This window comes from Myodes glareolus, chromosome 21 (genome assembly GCF_982192425.1).
Source record: "Myodes glareolus chromosome 21, mMyoGla1.1, whole genome shotgun sequence".
Taxonomy (NCBI): Eukaryota; Metazoa; Chordata; class Mammalia; order Rodentia; family Cricetidae; genus Myodes; species Myodes glareolus.
This window is the reverse complement of record NC_142046.1, coordinates 15013143-15034564: the sequence shown is the minus strand read 5'-3', so window position 1 is coordinate 15034564 and position 21422 is coordinate 15013143. Positions and strand designations below refer to the sequence as shown.

Below are 21422 nucleotides of genomic sequence, written 5' to 3'. Positions count from 1 at the left end.
GAACTCTCTGTCCTTGGGCAAGGGGCTTGCAGATCAGAGGCATTTTTGTTTCATGGATCTCTCAGGCATAGTCATTAAAACTTAAAATGTAACTTTGGCTCTCACAGGGAGGCAGAGGCAGGTGGATTTCTATGAGTTCCAGGACTGCCAGGGCTATTTAGTGAAAACTCTGTCTGAAAATTAAAATACACACACACACACACACACACACACACACACACACACACACACACGTGTGTGTGTGTGTATAATATATATAATTTTTTTTTTAAGAAGAGAGAAAGACAGAGCGATATTGCAGTCCACAACTCCACAGCTCTATCTGCTGCTACAATGTCAGCAGGGGTCACGTGAATGAGGTAGGGGAAGCTCTAGGGGAAGCCCTAGAGCTCTGAACTAACTTCCCTGAGTGGTGAAGTCCTCACGTCCCAGTTGCATAAGCACACACGTGTTAGGCCTGGCCAGAGCACATCTGTAAAGGTTCCTCTCCCCGAGGCTTCAAACCTTCCATCGCATCCCTGCACTCCCTCCTCCCCCAGAGACCGGCCTGTACTTGGGACTCTCGGGAAGGGGCTGCGTAGGCAAGCTTAACCTCTGAAGGAGGAAATGACAGCCTGGGTATCCAGCTGGCTGCTGCCCACCAGCAGGGACGCTCAGGGCCCTTCCTCAGGCCTCACACCCGACCCGGTCTGGCCCACACAGGTTGTCCAGAGTGACCTCCAACCTCAGGCACGTAGAACCCACTCATGTGGGTTCTAATCACATCTACAAAGGGCCATCAGAGCAACATGGAGGCTAGGGATTGGCTGAAGAACTGGGTGCTGCAGCTGCCCCAGGTTGGCACAGGAGACTGACCATGACCCGCTCCTCCTCCCTGGACATATGGAGTCAGTCTTGTCCCTTTGACCTTGCAGGTTTTGGAGAAGCTCCCAGTTCCCAGGCCCCACAGTGTTTGCTCACTCCCAGCCCCCTGCTTTCCAGCAGGGACTCTCGCCAGGACCCTCAGCTCTTGGCTCAGTGCCTCCTCCAGCTGTGTGTCTCTGGCCTGTGACACTGGGAACTGACCCGGATCGCGCCATATAAACCCAGCGCTGGCTGAGGTGGCCAGCCTGCCTTGCGGTCTCTGGGAGCACAGAGCTTCCCAGGCAGTTGCAGAACCCAGAACCTGGGTTCCAGGTTGTCAGGGGACATTAGTCATGGTCCTCTCTCCCAGCATCCCTGGCTGGGCTTCTTGGGTGGATTCTCTGCTTAGCTCAGGCCACAGTGGGAAGGGAGTCCACGGTTCTTTGGCTTTGATTGCACAACCCTGTGCAGGAGGCCAGAGGAGACATCTGCTGTTGAGGCCAGCCCAGCACCCATACCTCCCCTTCCTGGCAAAAGCCCCCTGATTACCCCATGGGAAACTCCGCAGTGTGTACAGCCTGGGAGGGGTCCTGCCTATCCAGATGCTCTGGCCTTCCTTGCCGAGGGACTAGACTGTAGTTCTGCTCAGTCACCAGCCATTGCCTGGGCATTCAGGATCATCTTCGTCTTGATGGATGGTGCCTGGATCTTGTCCCCCATGCGGCCTCATTGGCTCTGCCTATAGCCCATGCCTGCTTTGACCATCGAGGCCACTTAGACAGGAGTGTTCACTGCTCAGGGCCTTTCGAGGTCTGTGTGATGTGGTCAGTGCATGAGAACAGCTGAGAGCACCTCAGTGATGTCTTGTCCTGCGCTGGTGTCAGTGGTGTCAAGGGGATCAGAATACTGTCCCTCAGCCTGCCTAAGGCCAGCACAGCTGTGGTCTCCTCTAGAAGCCAGTGGACCTCATATTTGTTGACTTTTTATTTTTCTTTGCAGGACTCAAGTTGGAAGCCAGGGCCTTGAGCGTATTGAACAAGCAAGCACCCCACAGCTGGGTTACACCCAAGCTCTTTTCCCCTTTTCTTTCTTTTTTTTTTTACATTTTTTTTTGCTATTTATTTATTTTGTGTGTGCATGAGTGTTCGTGTGTGTGTGTGTGTGTGTGTGTGTGTGTGTATACCATGTCACTCAAGTACAGAGGTTACAGGACAACCCAGAATAGTCTGCTCTCTCCTTCCACCAGCTGGGTCCTGGGAACTCAGCTCAAGCTTGGCAGCAAAAACCATTATTCATGGGCCACTTGGTTAGATGAAAGCCTTTTAGACAGGCTCTAGGTTGCCCAGACTGGCCTTGAACTCTCCGTATGACCCACACAGGCCCTGAAATTGTGAATCTGGGGTTATAACCAAGCCTGGCTATGTTTTATAATTTTATCAAAAGTTTTAGATGTTTATTCAGACCTAAATATATCTTCCTTACCTCTCTTTCCCCTCCCAACACACACATGCCAGTTAACAAAGTAGAGGGCTGAAAAACAGCGTTTGCCTGACTTTGCCCACACCAAGGCCACCAGGTGTCTGGAATGGTCACTGGTCTCCATAGTTTCCACACCCTGGTGTGCTTCATTAGTATTAACCCATTTCAGCTCATCCACCCCTAGAGGACAGTGTCTATAATAGAGATCACAGTGTGTTTGTTCCAAGCTCTGGGTCATGGCTTTAGTGGACTACATTTCCCAGAATCCTTTGCATTTAGGCACACCCACATGTCTGAGCTCTGGCCAATGGACTTGGTCATGGAGGGAACTGTCCCACCCCTCCCCTTTTTCTTGGAAATAAACATCCTTCCATGCTATCCTCCACAGTCTCTTTCCCTCCTATCCAGCTATTGCAGAGAAGTCCGTAGGAGTGGCAGGGCCACAAGGCTTTGTCCCTCGCTCTATCAGCTCACAGCTGTCTGTGACAGGAGCAATGGATGTGCTTTTGTTTGGGGTCTGTCTTAACTCCCTTTCCTGGTGCTACAATAAAAGAAACTGACAGAGGGAATGTCTGCCTAGTACTCTAAGCCTGGCCAAGGACCTGTAACTGGGCGTTTATAGGTCTACACTGTTCAAAATGGACACGGTATCAAGCTGCCTTCCTCAGCAAAGCTTCTTGCAGTAGATGATATTATTGAGACTCATGACTGGTCAAGGTGCAGGGACTGCCTAGCCCTAAATAGGACCTCACTCTCTCTCTCACACGCATGCGCACACATGTGTGCACAAATGTGTACACACGACATGAATGTTGGACGGGGACTTGTTGGAAAGAAATTTTTCATCAGGAAAATGTGGAAGGGAGGGTACTGGGGGTGAAAAGGATTGAAATTCATGATATACATATATGAAATTGAGTTAGAATTAAAAAATCCAAAAGTTCTCTCTGATGAAAGTGACTTAATGGTTCAGTCCATCATGGCATGGGCCAGTCAAGGTGACTGAGAGCTGGGAACACAGCTAATACGCAAACTCCCTTTCTCATTTCTTACAGTCCAGGATCCCAGGGAGGGAGTTTGTCCACAAGGAAGGAATAGAGTCGGGATAATCCCCCATGGGCATGCCCAGTGGCTGGCAATGAGCACTAACCACTACAGGATTATTTGTTACAGCCATTGCCACTAGCAAGGTATCTGTCTTCACTGTCTCCATCCAAGTAGGGTTCTTTTTCTGCAAAAGGATCCCATTTTAGGTTCCCTGGAAGCTAACAGACTGCTCTCCCTGCCTTCATCCTGGAGACCTGAAGCCAGAGGGTCCCTCTCTGGTCCTGGCCTTCACAACCACCAGCCTCTTCTCCAGGGCTCCAAGTCTCACGAGCTGGGCGTTACCCCTTACCCTCATCCCTACGCCCCAGTTTTCTGCACTGTGATATGTGGTAGCTCCTAGCTGTCTCTGGCCATTCTGTCATCTCTCATTTATTTGGTTGTTGACTGGGACCGAAAGACTGGTATTCAGGGACCAGAGATAGAAACGTTATTTCCTTCCCGACAAGGGATTGCCAGCCTGGGTCTCTCCCGAGTCCTCCTACCCTGCTGTTGGAGGTGCCTAGGGACTGTCTCTGAGTGCCCAGCCTGTGAAATCCTATTGAAGGCTCCAGCAGGGTTGTTCTCTTTTCCTGGGACACCTGGATTCCCGCGGGAGAGGCTGCAGGAGGCTCCAGGGTCATGGAGGCCATCCACGGAGGAGGTCCGCCTACCTCTGCACCCTGTTTGACAGCTGACAATTATTTGGACTGTAAATTTCTGTTAATTTGCAAAGTGAGTACCCAACCTCAGAGCAGTGGCTTCGGCATTGAAAGCCACTTTCTAGATGGGGATGCTGGGGCCCTAAAAGGCTTAAGCTGTCCGTTCGGGGTCCCAGAGACGGTAAGCAGCAGCTATGGGCATGAGCTGAGGGTGGAGGTAGGTCTCTACCCGTTACATCCGACAGGCGGGGAAACCCTCTCATGACTGTGGGCACTCTGGCAACACGGCCTCTCCTGGGAAGACCACTGTCTCTTTGAGGAAGGTTCTTATGCAGCAAATTTACGAAGTAACCCAGGATGGCCTCGGCCTTGAACCACTGATCCTCCTGCCTCCACCGCCCAGGTGCTTGGATGCCAGGTGTGTGTCACCATGCCTGGTTTATTTGGCTCTAAGGATCAACCCCAGGCCTCGTGCATGTTAGAGAAGCAATCTACAGACTGAGCTGCACTCCCCCCAGCACCTCCCTCCTTTAAATAGCTAAATTGGCCTTCCATCTGCCTGTTCCCAATCCCCCAGTCCACGGTTATCTTCCTAGTAATAACCATAACAGCAGTAACTGTGCTCACTGTGTGTGCAGGGCCCCACTCAAACTGACCGCACCCTAGACTTCACTGATCCCTCTCACTGGCCCCAGAAAGAGGTGCTCTCAAGGCCCCATTCTAAGGATGGGCATGTTGAGGTCCAATGGCCTCCTCTGAGGGAATCCCAGGAGCAGCAGTAAAAACCTGGCTTTACCACCCAGTAGCCTGGAGGATAGAGCTGCTAGGGAGAGGCAGGAAGGCTGGCTCTCTCAAGAGCTCATGGGCTCCCTCCTCTCCTTCCCTCTGTGGGCCTTTGACCTCCACAGCACCCCAACCTGCAGCTTGTCCATCTCTGGTTCCCAGCACAGAAGGTAGCGGCAGCTTGGACTGCAGCAGGCTCGGCTCTGCTGAGTCTCTCCCGTCCCTATCGGATCCCTGCTTCTCCAGGCTGTGTGCTCACTTTGCAAAACAGCAGAATTTATAGCCCAAGTAATTGATCAGGGTGCGCCTGCCTCCCTCCATCTCGCTGGGTCTCCTAATTCCCTTCTCGCTTTTCCTCGGGTTTCTTCTCAGCATGCCATCTGTGGTGTCAGAGAATAGGAAGCCAAAACGGGAGGGGAGGGTTCTAGCCCTAGTTCTGCCAATTAAGAGTCAAATGAACCTCAGTTTCCCCATCCGCCAGACAAAGGGCCTAATGATACCTACTCCGGGTGTTAGGCTCCAGGGTGCTGGAGCCAAGGGTGGCCACTTACTCAGCAGAGCCACTCCAAGAGGCGAAGGCGGAACTGAGACCTACTTTCTGGACCGGTCACTGTGACAGTGAGAGCTTGTGGTGGTTAAGGGTTCCAGAGCAGTTAAAGGGTGACCTGCGGGTTTAAATCCAGGCCTCTATGCCTGGGATCCTAAACCCGGAAGCTACACTGCCCCTCTGCCTCTAGAGAGGGTCAGAAATAATGGGATCCTCGTCCTGCCCTGTCTGACCCTACTTCTCTCTATGTTGTGGTCAAGCATGGGCATGGGACAGAGTGTGTCACTACAAGGGGAATTTTTATAAACTGTAGAATGCTGATCTCTCCTAAATCTGCTGAAGGAACGGGGGTTCCAGGGAGGCCTGTAGAACCTTCTAGAATGATCCATAAGAGGACTCCAGGGGGCACATAACTGGCCCTTCCCAAGGCAGGTGAGGCACTAACCTAGGAGCTCCAGCGTACCTGGCCTGGCCAGGCCTACGTGGGTCGGGAGACCCTCCTGAGTCCTCAGGCTGGTAGTAGCCTCTGGGCGCCTTTCTGTTCAGTTTGGGGGGGTGATTGCTTTCCTGGGGCCACTGGTTTGTGTAACCCCCTCGATTCTCAGTCTAGCCCTGTCCTTCAGTCCGTTTGTCTTTGCCTGTCTCCTAGCCCCCGGGCGCCACCGACAGGATTTGCTTCCCTCCAGTGCCACAGCCTCCTCAGGTCAAGGCCATCTTCTTTCCCTCAGCTGCGCGTCCAGGGACGCCTCGGCCCTGTGCAGCAGCCAGGACCTCCTCCTGGCCGGACTCTACGGTCCTCAGCTGGGGACAGAGGCCGTTTTGTCCTCGCTTTGGGGCAGGGATGGAGGCTCCGTCCTCGGTGGCCGCCTGCTCGCGCTTTGCTGGAGGAGAGATGAGAGCAGGCTGCAGGGCTGCAGGCAGCGGCTCGCAGAACAAACAGAATTTTTTTTTGCAACTAGAGGGGGAAGCACAGAGCTAAAAATAAAACGAAAAGATCAGTATCTGTCAGTCTGACAGCTGATTGGCTGCTCGGAGATGCATATAATTACCAGCAACTGGCGCTGGGTAGGCAAAGCCCGGAGAAACTGCTGAGATGAGGTTAGGATTTAACCTTTAAATTCAGGAGCCACCGGAAAGCTAGGGGAGACGACGGGCGTCGGTGCTAATAAGGATGGGGGGCGGGGGCCGGAGGCACCGAGTCGGGGTCAGGTCCCCGGGCTCGCCCGAAGGCCCGGGGAACCCTCAGCCCGCGCCTCCGCCATCAGACTGGGAGTGCCTCTGATTGGGTGGCTCGGGGGCGGTGGGCCTTCTTCCCGCCCAGCTGGGGGTGTTGTCTTCCGGGAAGTTGGGGGGGTCGCATCTGGTAGGGAGGGGGAATTACCCGGTGTTTTGGGGGTACCAGGCCTCTCCCCGACTGACCCCATCCCCACGCACATTCCTCGGTCTCCCTGCCTGGTACTAGTAGCGTTTTGTTTTGATTTCACTGCCCACCTCTTCAGCTCCTCCTCACCCAGACTTCTTCCCGGCTTGGCCAGGGCACACTCAGTCTGGTCCCAGATTTCCCCAGAGATAGACCAGAGGGGTGTTGCAGCCCTCCCTGAACCTCAGTTTGTTCATATGTAAAATGGGGGTGGCGATGGTAAAACCTGCTGGATGCCTCACGGGTGACAGGGAATTTTGCACCCAATGATGCCCTTTGACTATCCACCCCAATCCAGGGACCAGAAGATCCTGGTCTCCCCATGTGTGAGCTGGAAGTAAGGGCCTGCCCTGCCCTCTGGTTGACCTTGGGGACCCAGTGAGCCCCTGCACTTCTTGGGGTGGTGGGAGGAGCTCCCAGCAGCTCCTGGTACCTTTCTCTTGCCTGCCCTTCCTCTGAGCATCTCGAAGCCCCTCAAGCCCAAGACATCCCCTGTTTTGGCCTCTGGGTTTCTGACTCACAGTTAGACTGTGGTTCCGAGGAGGGCAGGAACCACAAAGTCAGCTGTTTGGCCCATTCAAACAAGAAAAGAAACTTCATTTCCCTTGCTCTGTGATCTAAGAGGCCAGGCAGAGGCAAGGGTCTCAAGCAGTCACAGACTTAAAGCTAGCAGCGGCCTCAATGGCCAGGCAACTACCTATCCTCAGCACTCCTAGGACCTCTGCTTCTCACGCGACACCTAGGAGATGCCATCCTTGGACTGGAAATATGCGAAGTGCCTGGGATGAGGGAGGAAGGAGTGGCCTGGCTGTGATGCCCCACAAGGACCCCTGTAGTGCCCACAGTAGCCCCTAGGAAGCTACTGTTGGCATTCTGCAGATGCCAGAACTGAGGTCTGGAGCTGAGTAAGGACTGAGTTCTGAGACTGGAGGCAGCCCAGGCCTCGCCTCCCTTGGCCATCCCTGCAGCCCCTGGCTGTGGTGAAGATGAAAGGGAGGCCGAGGGATAGAGAAGGTTCTGGAACAGCTGCCCTAAGACCTTCCAGGCCTAGCGAGCCAGGAGGTCTTGCTTTAAACAGTTTCTCGGTGATTTCCAGTGTGACACGGTCCTGTAACTGTACCCCCCGCCACCCCAAATCTCTCTTTACTTCTTACTCTGATGAGGACTTCAACAGCGGTCACAGCAGCGACTCCTGACTGGGTATCTGGGCACCCAGTGCTGGCTTGATCTTTGACTTGGAAAGTCGCCCTGAGCTGTTGTCACCAGCCCCAGAGACCACCCTCAACCCTGTGTCATTCACTACTGCTCCGTGTCCGCTCCAGCCCCAGCCCTAAGGCCAACAAAGTTCCCTTCAGATAAATAGACTAAGTAAGGGTTCCAGAGGGAGCCCACCTTGCCAGGAGGCAGCCCTAGACTTTCCGTCTGGAGAGCCCCACTTCTGACAGCTGTGTGGCACAGCTGCGTGGGACCATCCCTCCCATGTCCCTTGGACGGGTACCCACCGCAGTCCCCTTCCCGAGCTCACCGCAGTGATTCCTTGCTTACCTGGGAATTGGATAGAAGTTGACCACTGCATGTGCGTATGTATATGATATATATGTGTGTGCGTGCACATGTGTTTGAGCGTGCATGTGTATGTGTACATGTGTTTGAGCGTGCATGTGCACACGTGTGTATTTACACCAAGAGTAGTGGTGTCTGCCTCTCTCTGCCGCGTCTTTTCAGACAAGGGCTCTGAACCCGAAACTCACTGACTGGCTGGGGGGATCTGCGTGACTCTCACCTCCATGGCACTGGAGCTACTGACAAACGCTGCCCCTTCTGGCTTCTGTGTGGGTGCTGGGGAATCCACACTCATGGTTGAACAGCAAACACCTTGCCCCCTGAGCCATCTCCCCAGCCCTGCCTTTTTTGTGTGACCCGATTTAAATTCTATCTTTGTCGCCGTGATTCCCATTTACAGAAATGTTGGCAGTGTGTGTGGCCTTGCTATATGATTACCAGCCAGGGTCACTCACACGGACAAGCTATTGCTGTGGCTTGTCTCTGAAGGGTCTCCAATCCTGGAGTCAGCAAGAGCTGGAGGCCACAGAGGGACCTTGGAGCCGCACCTCACCTCTCGGAGTCCTGACTTCTTGCTTTTCCGCATGGAGACAGGCTGATGAGAGTTGAGTTGAATCCCCCGTAAAGTGTCCCGCTGGCTGCCTGGTTTGTCAGAGCCATGCTGATAGACACAGTACCTGGGGACAGGGGAAGTTCTGACTAAAGCCTTAGTTAGGTGTGTCACTGAAGAACCTCCCGGCGTGAGTGCTATCACCGGCTGAGCTGCGATGTTATACAGGCCTCTGCCACACCATCCATCGCTGACCAAGATCCTCAGCGTGGCGCGTAGCTGACCAATGATGGCCCTGCTGCCAGGGACCAGCCCTTCTGGATTGTGGCTTTTGCAGGTTGTCCTTTGTTCTAGGCAAGGGTGAGCAGTTGGCAGGACGGTTGGAGGTGGGCTGCTTGGGTCTGGCTCCCAGGATTCTGGGCTGGGGCAGGGCGTGGACTTTCGCTGTCATTCCCCTCCTTTCTCTGTCCCAGTGCTGAGTTGGCTGCTGTAGTTTCGCTTGGGAAGAAGGGGTTAGGAAGATGTCAGTCTCCAAAGTAGTCATGCTCACCTCCACATGGTCCTTACCCTGACGCTTGTCAAGAAGAGGTGGCTGTGCAGGTGTGGTAGTGGTGATGGGGGTGATGGTGGTGGAGGTGGTGGTGATGGTGGTGGTGATGGTGGTGGAGGTGATGATGATGGTGGTGATGGTGGTGGTGGTGATGGTGGTGGTGATGGTGGTGGTGGTGATGGTGGTGGTGATGGTGGTGGTGATGGTGGTGGTGGTGATGGTGGTGGTGATGGTGGTGGTGATGGTGGTGGTGGCGGTGGTGATGGTGGTGGTGGTGGTGGTGATGGTGGTGATGGTGGTGGTGATGGTGGTGATGGTGGTGGTGGCGGTGATGTGTGTTTTATGACAGGGTTTCACCGTTTAGCCCAGCCTGGTCTTGAACTCATCACCCCTGCTGCTGTCACCCCCAGTGTTAGATAGCAGACATGTGCCAGTAAGCCTGACTCAAATTCTTTTTTCAAAAACCTTTCTAAAACCCACCCAGGGTCTGGATACTTGCTTTATACCCGGAGGTGTCCCTGGCCCCAAAAAGGCCAGACAGGGTGGCCCACACTGTGGGTAGATGAGGGTTCTGTCTGTTATTTTTCTGTTGCTGTGATAGAATACACTGACAAAAGCCACTTAAGGAAGGAGTGTTCACTTTGCCCACCGCTACACCATGCTAGGGACAGACAGACTTAGCAGCCGGTCACATCAAATCCACAGTCAGGAAGGAAGCAGAGCGCCGTGAATGCACAGTGTGACCCAGTTCCCTTTCTCCACTCTACAGTCCGAGATCCCAACCAAGGAATGGTGCTACCCACAGTGGGTGGGTCTTCCCACCGCACCCCCACCAGCAAGCTTAGAGGCCTATCTCCTGGGTGACTCTAGAGTCTGCTGCCAAGCTGACAATTCATGCTAACTATCCCAGAGACCAGAGCCCCTACCTGCCCAGTTTGTCCTCAGTGTCCCTGGGGAGTGTGGCGATGGAGACTCCGTGTCCGAGGCTGGGAGGACAGTGCTAAAGGTCCCTGGTGTGAGGTGCTGCTGGGCCTCAGGGCCTGTTCCGGGTCAGAGCAGAGCCTTGAGCTCGGCGGGGAAGGCAACACTGGGGTTTGAATTCCAGAAGCGGGTGCTAGGCAAGGCTTTGGGTGCAAGCTAGGCATTACCTCTGCCCTAGAAGAGGCATCTCATCAAGGAGGGGACCTGCGAAGGCGGTGGGGTGGGAGTGGGGCAGAATATTGCACACACTGGAGCTGCTTGTAGACCTTACTTGTAAGCAGCCCCCTAGCTGGAGGAGGGCTCAGTGACCGAGAGACTTCACTGCTCTGAAGGATTCGGGTTTGGTTCCCAGCACCCACCGCTCAACTACCTGTGAACTAGAGAGGATCTGACACCCTCTGGCTTCCACAAGCACCTGCGTGCACGTGGGACACATAAGCCCCACACATGACCCCACACATACACACAAAAAGTAAAAAATGAATCTGGACAGGATGTGGCAGAACATGCCTGTAACCCTAGCACTCAGGAGGCAGAGGCAGGCAAACCTCTGAATTCAAGACCAACCTGAACTACATAGCAAGTTCCAGAACATCCAGGGCTACATAGTGAGACTTTTTTTTCTTAAAAAAAAAAAAAAAGAGTCCATTCTGGCACACCAGCACTTCTCAGATCCTGTGTCACAGCAGATGGACTATTGTCATTTATTCCCAAGGTAGCCAAAGGGTCCAGGTGACTCACCATTCCTGTGGTCCCTAGACCAGAGCACATGAGAATCTGTGTGTGTGTGTGTTTATTGTTAGAGCATGTGTATACCTGTGTGTGTGCACCTGGGTATGCATGCATAAGGAGGTTAAAGGTCAACACTGGGTATCTTCCTCCATCAGTCTTTACCTTGAGTGTGTGAGTATGTTTATTGTATGTGCATGTATGTGTGTATGTTTGTTTAAGTCCATGTGTATCTGTGTGTGTATGTATGTGTGTGTATTTGTGTGTGTTTGCATGTGTGTATGTATGTGTATGTATTTGTGTGTGTTTGCATGTGTGTATGTGTGTGTGTATGTGTGTGCCTGTGTGTGTTTTTGCATGTGTGTATGTCTGTTTGAGTCTGTGTGTGTATCTGTGTATTTGTATGTGTGTCTCTGTGTGTGTTTGCATGTATGTATGTATGTATGTATGTATGTGCATATGTCTGAGTCTGTGTGTGTGTGTCTGTGTGTGTGTGTGTGGCTGGCTTGGAACTCACAAAGGTTCACCTGCTTCTGCCTCCAAAGAATAGGATTAAAGGTGTGAGCCACTATGCCAACCAGGTATCCTCCTGCCTCAACCTTCCCAGAATTGAGATCATAGATGTGTATACTGCTGCGCTTGGATTTTTTTTTTTAACATGGATCCAAGGGATTCCACCCAGTTCTTTAGACTTGTGTGGCAAGCGCTTCATTGAATCTCCTGCCAGCCAGTTATCTTTCTAAATTACATTTGCTTATTCATTTGCCTGTATTTTATGTGTTCATGTCACAGCAAGCATGCAGAGGTCAGAGGACAACTTGCTGGGGTCACTTCTCTCCTGCCACCGTGTGGGTTCCAGGAATTGAACTCAGGTTGTCAGGCTTGGTAGCAAGGTCCTCTACCCACCAATCCATCTTGCCTGCCCCTGAGAATCATTCTTAAGAAGCTGCTGTGCCCTTCTCCCTAGTGGCTTCTGGGGTGTTCAGAGGTGACTTCCTGTTTGGAATGGAGAAGACATACCCTCAGGATGGGGTCTGAAGACTCTGTCATAGGTGGAGGAGATACAGTCGGTTGAAAACTGGGAGAGAAGACAGTTGTCAGTCAGTGGCAGATACCCCATGTCCAACTTACTTCTGAGCCCACTTATGACCTCTGAACTCTTCTGGCAGGTGCATCCAAGGCTTGGAACTCCATATGTTGTGAGGGGAGGTTGAGCAGGACGGAGTTCTTCTCTGTAACCATATAATGCTCCCTGACTGTTTGACTCCTATCTTGTGCCATGTGTGCCTAAGCCGGGCCTGCAAGCTGCAGATGGGGTCCCCACACCCTCCCAGAGGATTGCCAGGGTGGAGAATACAGGCAAGGGTCTGGTTCAGACCCAAGGCCTGTGTGCATATCTGTCCCTTGCTGTACCTCCCAGTGAGCTGTGGCCATCAGCCCTGTCCTCTCCAACGTCTTGGCTGCTTCCATGGTTGGTGGAGTGAGGTAGGGGTGGGGAAACCCCGACTGGCACTGCCGACCCAACTGGTCTGAAAAGCTGGAAAGGTTCGGTGCCGATGCTCCTAAGAGACTTCGGTGGCAGGGCCTCACGCACACATGTGAGCGCAGATTCTTGGCTGGTCCCTCTCTTCATTGCTGAGATTCTGTCCAGCTGTGGTCTGCCCCCAGCAGCCCCAAACAAGCTGGTTTGCTGCTTAGGAACACCCTCATTTGGGGTGAGTCAAGGGCTGAGTGGTGGTGTTTGGCATCCCCAACTTAGCTCCCCCTAGGGAAGGCACACACCATTGCTACCAATGCAAGAAAAATCACAGCACAGCCATATTATATGATATCCATGTGGGCCAGCCCTCAGGGCAGGTGCAGCCACCATAGGGACTCTGAGACGATGTGACCGGCACAGAGCTCCTTCCAGAAAGCCACTGGAGATCCTGATGACCCTAGAGCAGGTACTAAGCCACTGACTGGAGGGAGGCACAGCTCCTTGGCAGTCCCTGTGGCTTGTCCCTGCCACCCATCTTGGAAGTCTTCCCTTGGCAGGGTGCAGGAAGATCCTGCAGGGTTCTTTTAAATGCTGCTCGCTGCTGTGTGACCCTGATAAATGACTTGCCCTCTCTGAATCCCATTATCTCTTTCCTGGGTTTCAGGTACCCTGTAAAAGGGCTGGCATTGCTATCTCTTCCTCCCCCTTTCTCCTCCTCTCCCTTCTCCTGCTCCTCTTCCTCTTCTCTCCTCTCCCCCTCTTCCTCCTGCTTTGGACAGGGTCTTCCTAACCCAGCCTCTGGCTCGCAGTGCAGCGGAGCCTCACCTTGCAGCTTGTCACTGAGCTCCTGATCCTCCTGCCTCCACCTCCCAGATGCTGAGAGTTCCCACGCCCAGGTAGGGCAGCAGTGTTACTGTACCTCTAGTTTGAGCCTCTCCCTTTCTCACCCTGGCTTACCCATGATCCTCTGTGGCTTTTCCACGATGAGTGAAGAAGGCAGAGGAAAAGCAGAGGCATGGGGTGGGCTCTCAGGAATTTCAGCCGGGTGCCCCTGTGAGAGGCTAAGCCAGGACGCAGAACCTAGGAGGGGCGGGGGAAGCTTGATGCATCAGGATGAGGGGCACCTCGAGCCAGCCTTTTCAGGGCGCAGCCCAGCTCTCCCCAACCTTTTTATATGCCTTAGATCAGCTGGGGCTCCTGCCCAGATTCTACAGCAACTGGCCTGCATGGATCATAGGGCTGGGTGGGAGACTCGGGGTGGAGGGGGGGAAGCTGGGCTGGTTGTGTCTTGTTGGGCAGTAAGGGTTCAATATTTGTAGTCTCCTCACCTCTCATCTGCTGCTGCCCCAAGCCCATGGGGGGCTGTGGCCAACCTTTAGGGTCTGCAAGTGAAGGGTGGGGGGCTGGAGAACCCCAGGATGCTATGTGGGGAAGGACAGAGTGGCTCCAGGGGAGAATTACGCCTGTAACAGAAAAGAAAGATCTCTGCCTTCCAGTGTGCACACAGAGCTCCGTTCCCACCCCCACAAGGCCCCAGGGACCTGAAAGAATGTGGTTTGCTGAACGCTGCCTCGCCTCCCTGAAGGGGGTGGATTCAGCCTGAAAAAGTTGTATGTGAAATGAATTTTTCTAGATCCAATGCCATTTTCCAGCGCGTTGTGTTTTAAGGCCGTGGCTGTATTCCCTCAGAGAAATGCCCCCGTGTGTTTTGGAAGGAACTAGCTCACACAGGGACAAGGAGCCTCATTAAGGGAGCATGGTGGGGTACCAGGAAGCACCTTCCTCCCTAAGGGTTCACAGAGGCAAGACCTCAGGAGCTCATGTGACAGTTTGGTCCTATGTCCCAGAGGATTCTGATGGCAGCATCCCAGAGCTTCCAAGAACTGCAGGGTTAGGGGAGCAGCGCCCCTGGCCAGAAGGGTCTGCTCGAACAAGCCACAGCCCTAGGAATCTGGACCAGGAAGCCGGCCATGATCTGCCTGCGTTCACCAAGAGTAGTTTCCAGAGCATGTCATGGGGTCGGTTTGCCTGGGAATGGATTTGGGAGGCCTGTGGATGATAGTCCTCTCTGCTTCTGTGTTAGTCACCAACAATTGCGTAACAAACGGCCCCACACTTAAAACAACAAGTACTTTTTATCTCAGTTTCAGAGATCAGGAATTCAACTTCAGCCCCCCGGTTGTCCCCAGCCTGAGGTCACTGTGGCTAAGGCTGTGGGAAGGCTTCACTGAGCGTGGGGTGTGTGCTTCCTACAGATCTGTCCTGTGAACTCCGGGAAACTCTGCTTGAGTTTCCTTCCAAGATGGCAGCTGGCTTCCACCAGACTGGGCAACATGAAAGACCTTTATGACCGTGCCTTGGACACTCATTTCCTCCTATCGCACTGGCTGCCCCAACCAGCCCTCTTCACTGTGGAGGGGGACAATACAGCCTGTAAATGCCTGAAGGCAGGAATCATTTGGAGACCATCTTGGAGGTTGGTGACCATGGCAACCATCACTTCAGCACAAAGAGAGGTATCTTTCCTGGTGCACTTTGTTGGTTTCTTACCATTTAGTGGACACGAGTGACTGGGGTGTTAACCCGGGATGGGAAGGAAATGGAAGAGCCACACTGAGCTCAGGGGAATGACGGCAGTGACCACAGCACAGCCCCTGCTCTCAAGCCATGCTCTGTCAGGTCATGGGTGCCATGACACCAGGCAACCTTGTTCCACCCACATTCCCAGGTTAGACAATTCATTGTAAACAGTGCATGAGGCAAGCGTGTGTGTGTGTGTGTGTGTGTGTGTGTGTGTTCCCATGTGTGCATGTGCACAGCCATAGTCACAAGAGGAGCTTGGGAGCAGAAGAGCTTAGGATGGACCCGAGCCAGGGGTAAAAATAAATATTATAGATGAGATAAAGTATTCATTGATTGAGCTGGGCAGTGGTGGCACATGCCTTTAATTTCAGCACTCGGCAGGCAGAGGCAGGCAGATCTCTGAGTCTGAGGCCTGCCTGGTTTACAGAGTGAGTTCTAGGACAGCTAGGAGTACACAGAGAAACCCTGTCTCATAAAAAACCAAATCAAATCAAACAAAAGCATGTGGGGAGGTTAGGATGAAGAGTTGGGGAACTTATTGTCAAGCCAGAGTCTGCTTGCTGTGACCAAGAGCCACACAGGCAGGGGCAGGGCAGGCCCCTGGCTGGGAGGACTAGTGGTCAGTGGGTGCCTCTGGGTGCCCACCACTGCAGTGTCCTCGGTTAATTCTCACTGACCATTGGTTGTGTATCTCAAGCTGGTGAATTCATAGTCCTAAGTTTCCCATCTATATAATGGGTGATACTGACTTTCTGGCCTTCCCCCATTGTGATTCAGATTCAGAGACAGGGTTTGGACCCAGCCTGAAGACCTAGGGTTGCTTCACCAGGACACCCAGGAGACTGATGTGGTGACACTTGGAGTTTGAGGAATCCACACAGAAGTCCTATTGACCAGAGGGGTTCAGTCCATGGCCCTTCTAAAGAAGCCCATGGGAAAGAATTGAGCCGGGGGTGTATACAGGCATGCCCACTCTAGCCGGCTGGTCTGGGCACAGCCCAATTCTCCACTGGAGAAGCATCCTGGGCATTTCCCCGAGAAGACTCCACACACAGACTTCATGCTGGTCTAGCTTTGCTCTCCCAACACACAGACTAGGAAGAGACAGAACTGGCTACAGACACTGGGTCCTGAAGCCTGGACTGGCTTAGAAGGATGTTTGGAGACAGAAGGACCTGGAGGGAAGGGTCAAAGGTACTTGCTTTGTGTTGGGCCTATTTGGGAGCTGTGTAACTCTGGGCAAGTGGCTCAGTCTCTCTGGGCCTGAGTTTCCACATACACAGAACCATAGACTGAATTTGCCCTTTGGTTCTCCATTGGTCCTGGGGAGTTTGGGCTGGTCAGGGGAAGCCAGAGACCGCATGGGTGTGCATGAAGTGGGGCTATGCCATCAGACAAGCTCTCTGTTGTGCGGCTACATGCTGAGTACTCCTGTTTCATCAGCAGGAGGGAATGTCGAGGCTGGGAGTGTGGCTCAGCTGGTAGAACGGTAGGCATAGACAGAGCCTTGAGTTTGCTTCTCCAGGATTGCACAAACCAGTTGTGGCACACAGCTGTCATACACACACACACCCCGTTCGGGGGGCGGGGTGGGTGGAGGCAGGAGAATCCAGTGATAGAGTGAGTGTGAAGTCATCCTGTCTCAAAGAAACGGGAGGGAGACTCTCTGTAGTAAACACATTGCAATCTAGAGCTTTCTACCAGTCTTTCCTCTCAAGTTCTTCATGCCTTAGGAAGTGAAGGACAGAAACACACACACACACACACACACACGCACACACACACACACGCAGAAAGCTGCATGGGTTAGCTATCCTTTCCAAGTGGCTTCTGGTTTCCTGGGCATTGAATTTGCTTCTCTAAGGAGGCCTGAGACCCAGGCCAGGTAGAGAAGTCAGCAACTGGATGGGAGTGGATGGGGAATGATGGGGGACGCGGGAGGGAGTTCCAGGGGCCTGAGGCTACCAACACTGAGGCTGTATGGCCTGCTGACTTCCTTCCTGAGTAGCCGGCCCCACACCCCACGGTGCGGGCCTGGACCAGCTGCTTGATCTCAGCTTCCTTCAAAACTCCAGGAGGCTGTGGGTCCCAGCATCTCTCAGCACTCCCTCAGGCCAACATTCTGTCTCCTTGGGGCATTCTGGGGGGCTTCAGGTTTGCGCAGGCGTGCCGACCTCTCCCAGAGGACCAGCCGGTCTGGAGCTGGTTTGCTGCACTGGCTACAGGACAGTATATGTGGGATGTCATGTGTAGCATGTCCTGTTGGTGGCACTTCGGTGTGTTCAGGTGTGCTGGAATTCAGGTATATCGATCGATTTGCTCCTGAATCCCCCTCCACGAGGTTGTTGTTTTGTGTGTATTTGTGCAGCCTGGTCCTCTGGCCCTGTCTCCCACCTAAATCTCTCCCTGGGACCTGAAGATCACTCACAGGCAGGCAGGCCAGGGGACGCCCGGATCCTCCTGCCTCTATCCCACTCCAGCACCAGGACTACGATCAAATGCTACCAGGCTTGGGTTTCTGATGTGGGTGTTAGGGACCGGATCCAACTGAGGTCCTCACAGTGTGGCAAAGACTTTGTGGGCCATGAATTATTCTTTACTGGAGAAACGTGAGTATGTTGTACCCTGGTCAAACCTCTGCCTTCACTTACTAAGGTGCTGGGTGGGGAGGGTGCTCTCCACCTGCGGGGTCCCCACAGGAAGTATCCTTATTCTGCCCTAAGCCCTCTCCCAGAGACCAGGAGACCCTCGTTCTTAGTGGGAGCCACTTCCACTGGATTCAGGGACCTGGGAAAGTGCGATGGGTCCCCCTTAGCGTCTCTATTCCACACCCTAGTGCCTTGGCCTGGCCCAGAGTGAGCTCTGGAAACTTCTGAATGAGTTTCTGATAGACAGATTGACGACTTGTTGATCCAGGTCAATCACCTGACCTGGTCACCAGAGCCTGAGAAGAACTCTGACAGCTGTGATTTCCCACCCCGACGGGGTCTTGGGCTCCAGCGTCCGGGAGCGAATGGGTTAAGCATTTCTGGCGGCTGCCTGCTGTCTGCGGTAGTTCCCCCTTCCCAGGCTGCTGCTGCTGCAGGGGTTGGTTGGCGAGGAATGTTTGTTATGCGGGGCCGGAGGGAGGGAGGACCGGGAGTGGTGGGGAGGCAGTAGAGTGGGGGCCCTGCAGGCCCTATGGCTAGGCTCCCCCAGGTTGAGCAATCACCCCCGAGGTCCAGTAACTTCGACCCTCTCACCCAGCCCCCACCAGCCCTCCTCAACGCCTCCACTTCTGGCTCTTGAGGGAGGTGGAGAAACTGAGGCTCCAGAGTTTGGACTCCCAGGAAGGCAGAGAAGCACGCCCACCACTCAAGCCCAGCAGCCACAGTCCGTCCTATATCTTGGGGGTCACAACTGTAGGCGGGACCTTGTTGGTTCCATTGGCTCCAGGCTGCAACCCACACAGGACTGTAAAGGTTACTGGCACCTGCCAGGATGCTCAGAGCCCCAGCAGGATAATCTCACCCTAGCCCTAGGCTCTCTGGTGCAGGGGGGCTCCACGCAGGGCCAAGCACCCCCAGCGTGGCCCTGCAGGTGCAAACGCTGGCTACCCTGCACCGGTGAAGTAAGGGAGGCCGGATGAGCTCACTTGGGAAGCTTCCTTTCTTTCTTCTCTCCCTTTCACCTTGCTAGGTACCAAATATTCACCCACAAGCCAAAGAGCGCCAAGCCCATTTCTTTCTCCTCCAGTTGCAGGGCAATTCTAGTGTGGGAGTCTCCTACACACTGGGGGAGGGGCCGCCCCCCTGCCAACAGCGCAACTCCATCTCCAACACCTTGAAGCTCAGTTGCTTTGGCCCCTCCAGCCCACTCGAGTTTCCTCATCTGCAGAGTGGACTTCAGAGGGTTGGGGGCAGACTTTGCCAGAAAATTCTAGGTCACTTACTTGCTTGCCTCTTCCGCTCAGGTGCACCATCCCTGCTGGCGCAGATGACATGATCTTTTGACACATCTTTTGGGTCACATGCCCTCTAGTGTGGAGCAGGACCGTCCCATGAGAGTCCTGTCACTCCACTGTGTAGGACAGGAGGTGGGGAAGAGTGACTTGACTATGCAGGCAAACACACACACACACACACACACACACACACACACACACAATGGAGGCCGCTCCTTACATTTCCTCTGCCACAGCGCTTGCCTGTTTCTTAAGGCAGGGTCTCACTACATAGCCCAGGCTGGCCTAGAACTCACAGAGATCCGCCTGCCTCTGCCTCATTAGTGCTGGGATTAAAGGTTCACGACCTCCAACTGAGTGCCAGTGTTTTACAAGCCTGATCTACAGTAATCAAACATCCCACTGGATGCTTGCTTAGAAAACAGAAAGGTTGGCTGGACAGTGTGGACCGTGGTGTTGTAGGTTTTGGGGTGTTTTTGTTTGTTTGTTTGGTTTTGTTGTTTTTTGTTTGTTCGTTTGTTTGTTTCTCAAGACAGGGTTTCTCTGTGTAGCCCTGGCTGTCCTGGAACTCACTCTGTAGATCAGGCTGGGCTTGAACTCACAGAGAGGTGGAGGCCTTTAATCCCAACACTCGGGAGGCAGAGGCAGATCTCTGAATTTGAGAGCAGTCTGGTCTACAGAGTAAGTTCCAGGGCAGCCAGGGCTGTTACACAGAGAAACCCTGTCTCAGAAAAAACTAACGAACAAAAAACCAAGCGGAGGGGAGGGGGTTAGAAAACAGAAAGGTTAATGACTCTCCTAAGGTTACACAGCTGGGGAAGAGGAGAGCCTCCAGAGACCCCAGTGCCTGGGTAGTCTTGGGTTTGTGGTCCAGAACACCACCACCACCCCAGACACAAAGATGGGGGAGCACTCCCATCCCTCAGTGATGGGGTTCAGAGGCAGAGCCTCCCGTGAGAGGGCATACAGCAGGACACACAGGGCTCCCTTCACTGCCCCTGATTCCCTGTGACTGGGATGGCCTGGGTGGACACAGCACGGACCTCTGACCGGCCTTCCCTCCCCTCTCCCCTCCCGGGACCGTGGGCTGCGCGGCATTCCCACCTTCCCTGGAGCAGGTTTCCTTTAAGAAACCCAAAGATTGATTTCCTGGCAGGCTGTGTGCGAGGAGCCGAGGAGCCGTCCAAATGGTTTGCATGTCTGCATTTTTTACTGCTCCGTTTAATATGTATGCAAATGCCGGCCCTGCACCGCCCGGCTGCAGTCACACGCGGAGCCCATTAAAGCGGCCTTCCCGGGTGCGCGCCTCATTCAAGGCGACGGGCTCGGCGACCCTGATAGATGGGGTGCTCGACGGAGACAAATGACGCCTTTGTCATTTCTTTCTCTCCTTTGGGGGGGGGGGTTGGAGCCTGGGAGCTCACAGAGGAGATTTAAATATATGCAAAATTGTTTGCTGGGTTTGGGGCCCAGTGGAGACCAGAACCACACTGGGAGGTAGAAGTCCAGTTCCCCAGGGGAAGCCAGGATGGAGGTTGCAGGACTATGTGAGCCTGGGTGAGCAGATGCCTCCAAGCAATGAAGATGCACCTCCTCCCTGGCTTCCAGGCTCTGATTGTGTGGGATAGCATCAGCTAGTCTATGCTAACCTGTGAGGCGGGCCTGGATCCCACCCATTGTGCAGATGAGGAAACTGAGGTCCACCCAGAGGGAGCTCTTCACTGAAGCATTGGGTGGGGAGTTGTGACTCTGTGTATCATGTCTTTCACCCCACAGGTATTTATACATGCATGTATGAACATGCCCAGGATGTGCATATGTGTGGTGTACATGTGATGACGTGTATGCTTACCTGCCATTGTGTTGTGAGTGTGCTTCTGTGTGCCTATGTGCAGGTGGATGTAGGGGTTGTGAACATGTCTATGTGCACCCTTGTGTCAGGTGTGTGAATATGTAGGATGTGAGTGTGTGTGTGTGTGTGCACCGTGGTTCTGTCTTTTATTCTCTATCCCTTGACTGTGGCCATCCTGACAGGTTGTGAGAATGTTCTGTGTGCTTCCGTGGATGAGGAGAACTTGGTTAGCATATGGCCCTGGCGCCCTTGTGCTGTGTGCCTGTGTTTCAGTACACACACACGTGGGTCAAGTGGATGTGATCCACACGTATCCATGTGGATGTGACAGCAACTGGGAATCCGTCTCCCTGCCCCACGTGGGTCCTGCCTCC

The 21422-nt window shown here is 53.7% G+C and overlaps 1 long non-coding RNA gene across 1 annotated transcript; it reads left to right on the top strand.

Moving 5' to 3' along the window:
- The first annotated feature begins 6412 nt into the window (after positions 1-6412).
- On the top strand, positions 6413-16550 carry LOC125399052 (uncharacterized). The gene is made up of 3 exons (XR_015735885.1): positions 6413-6495; positions 14926-15186; positions 16031-16550. It is a non-coding gene; the product is annotated as an uncharacterized LOC125399052 (long non-coding RNA).
- The last annotated feature ends 4872 nt before the right edge of the window (positions 16551-21422 follow it).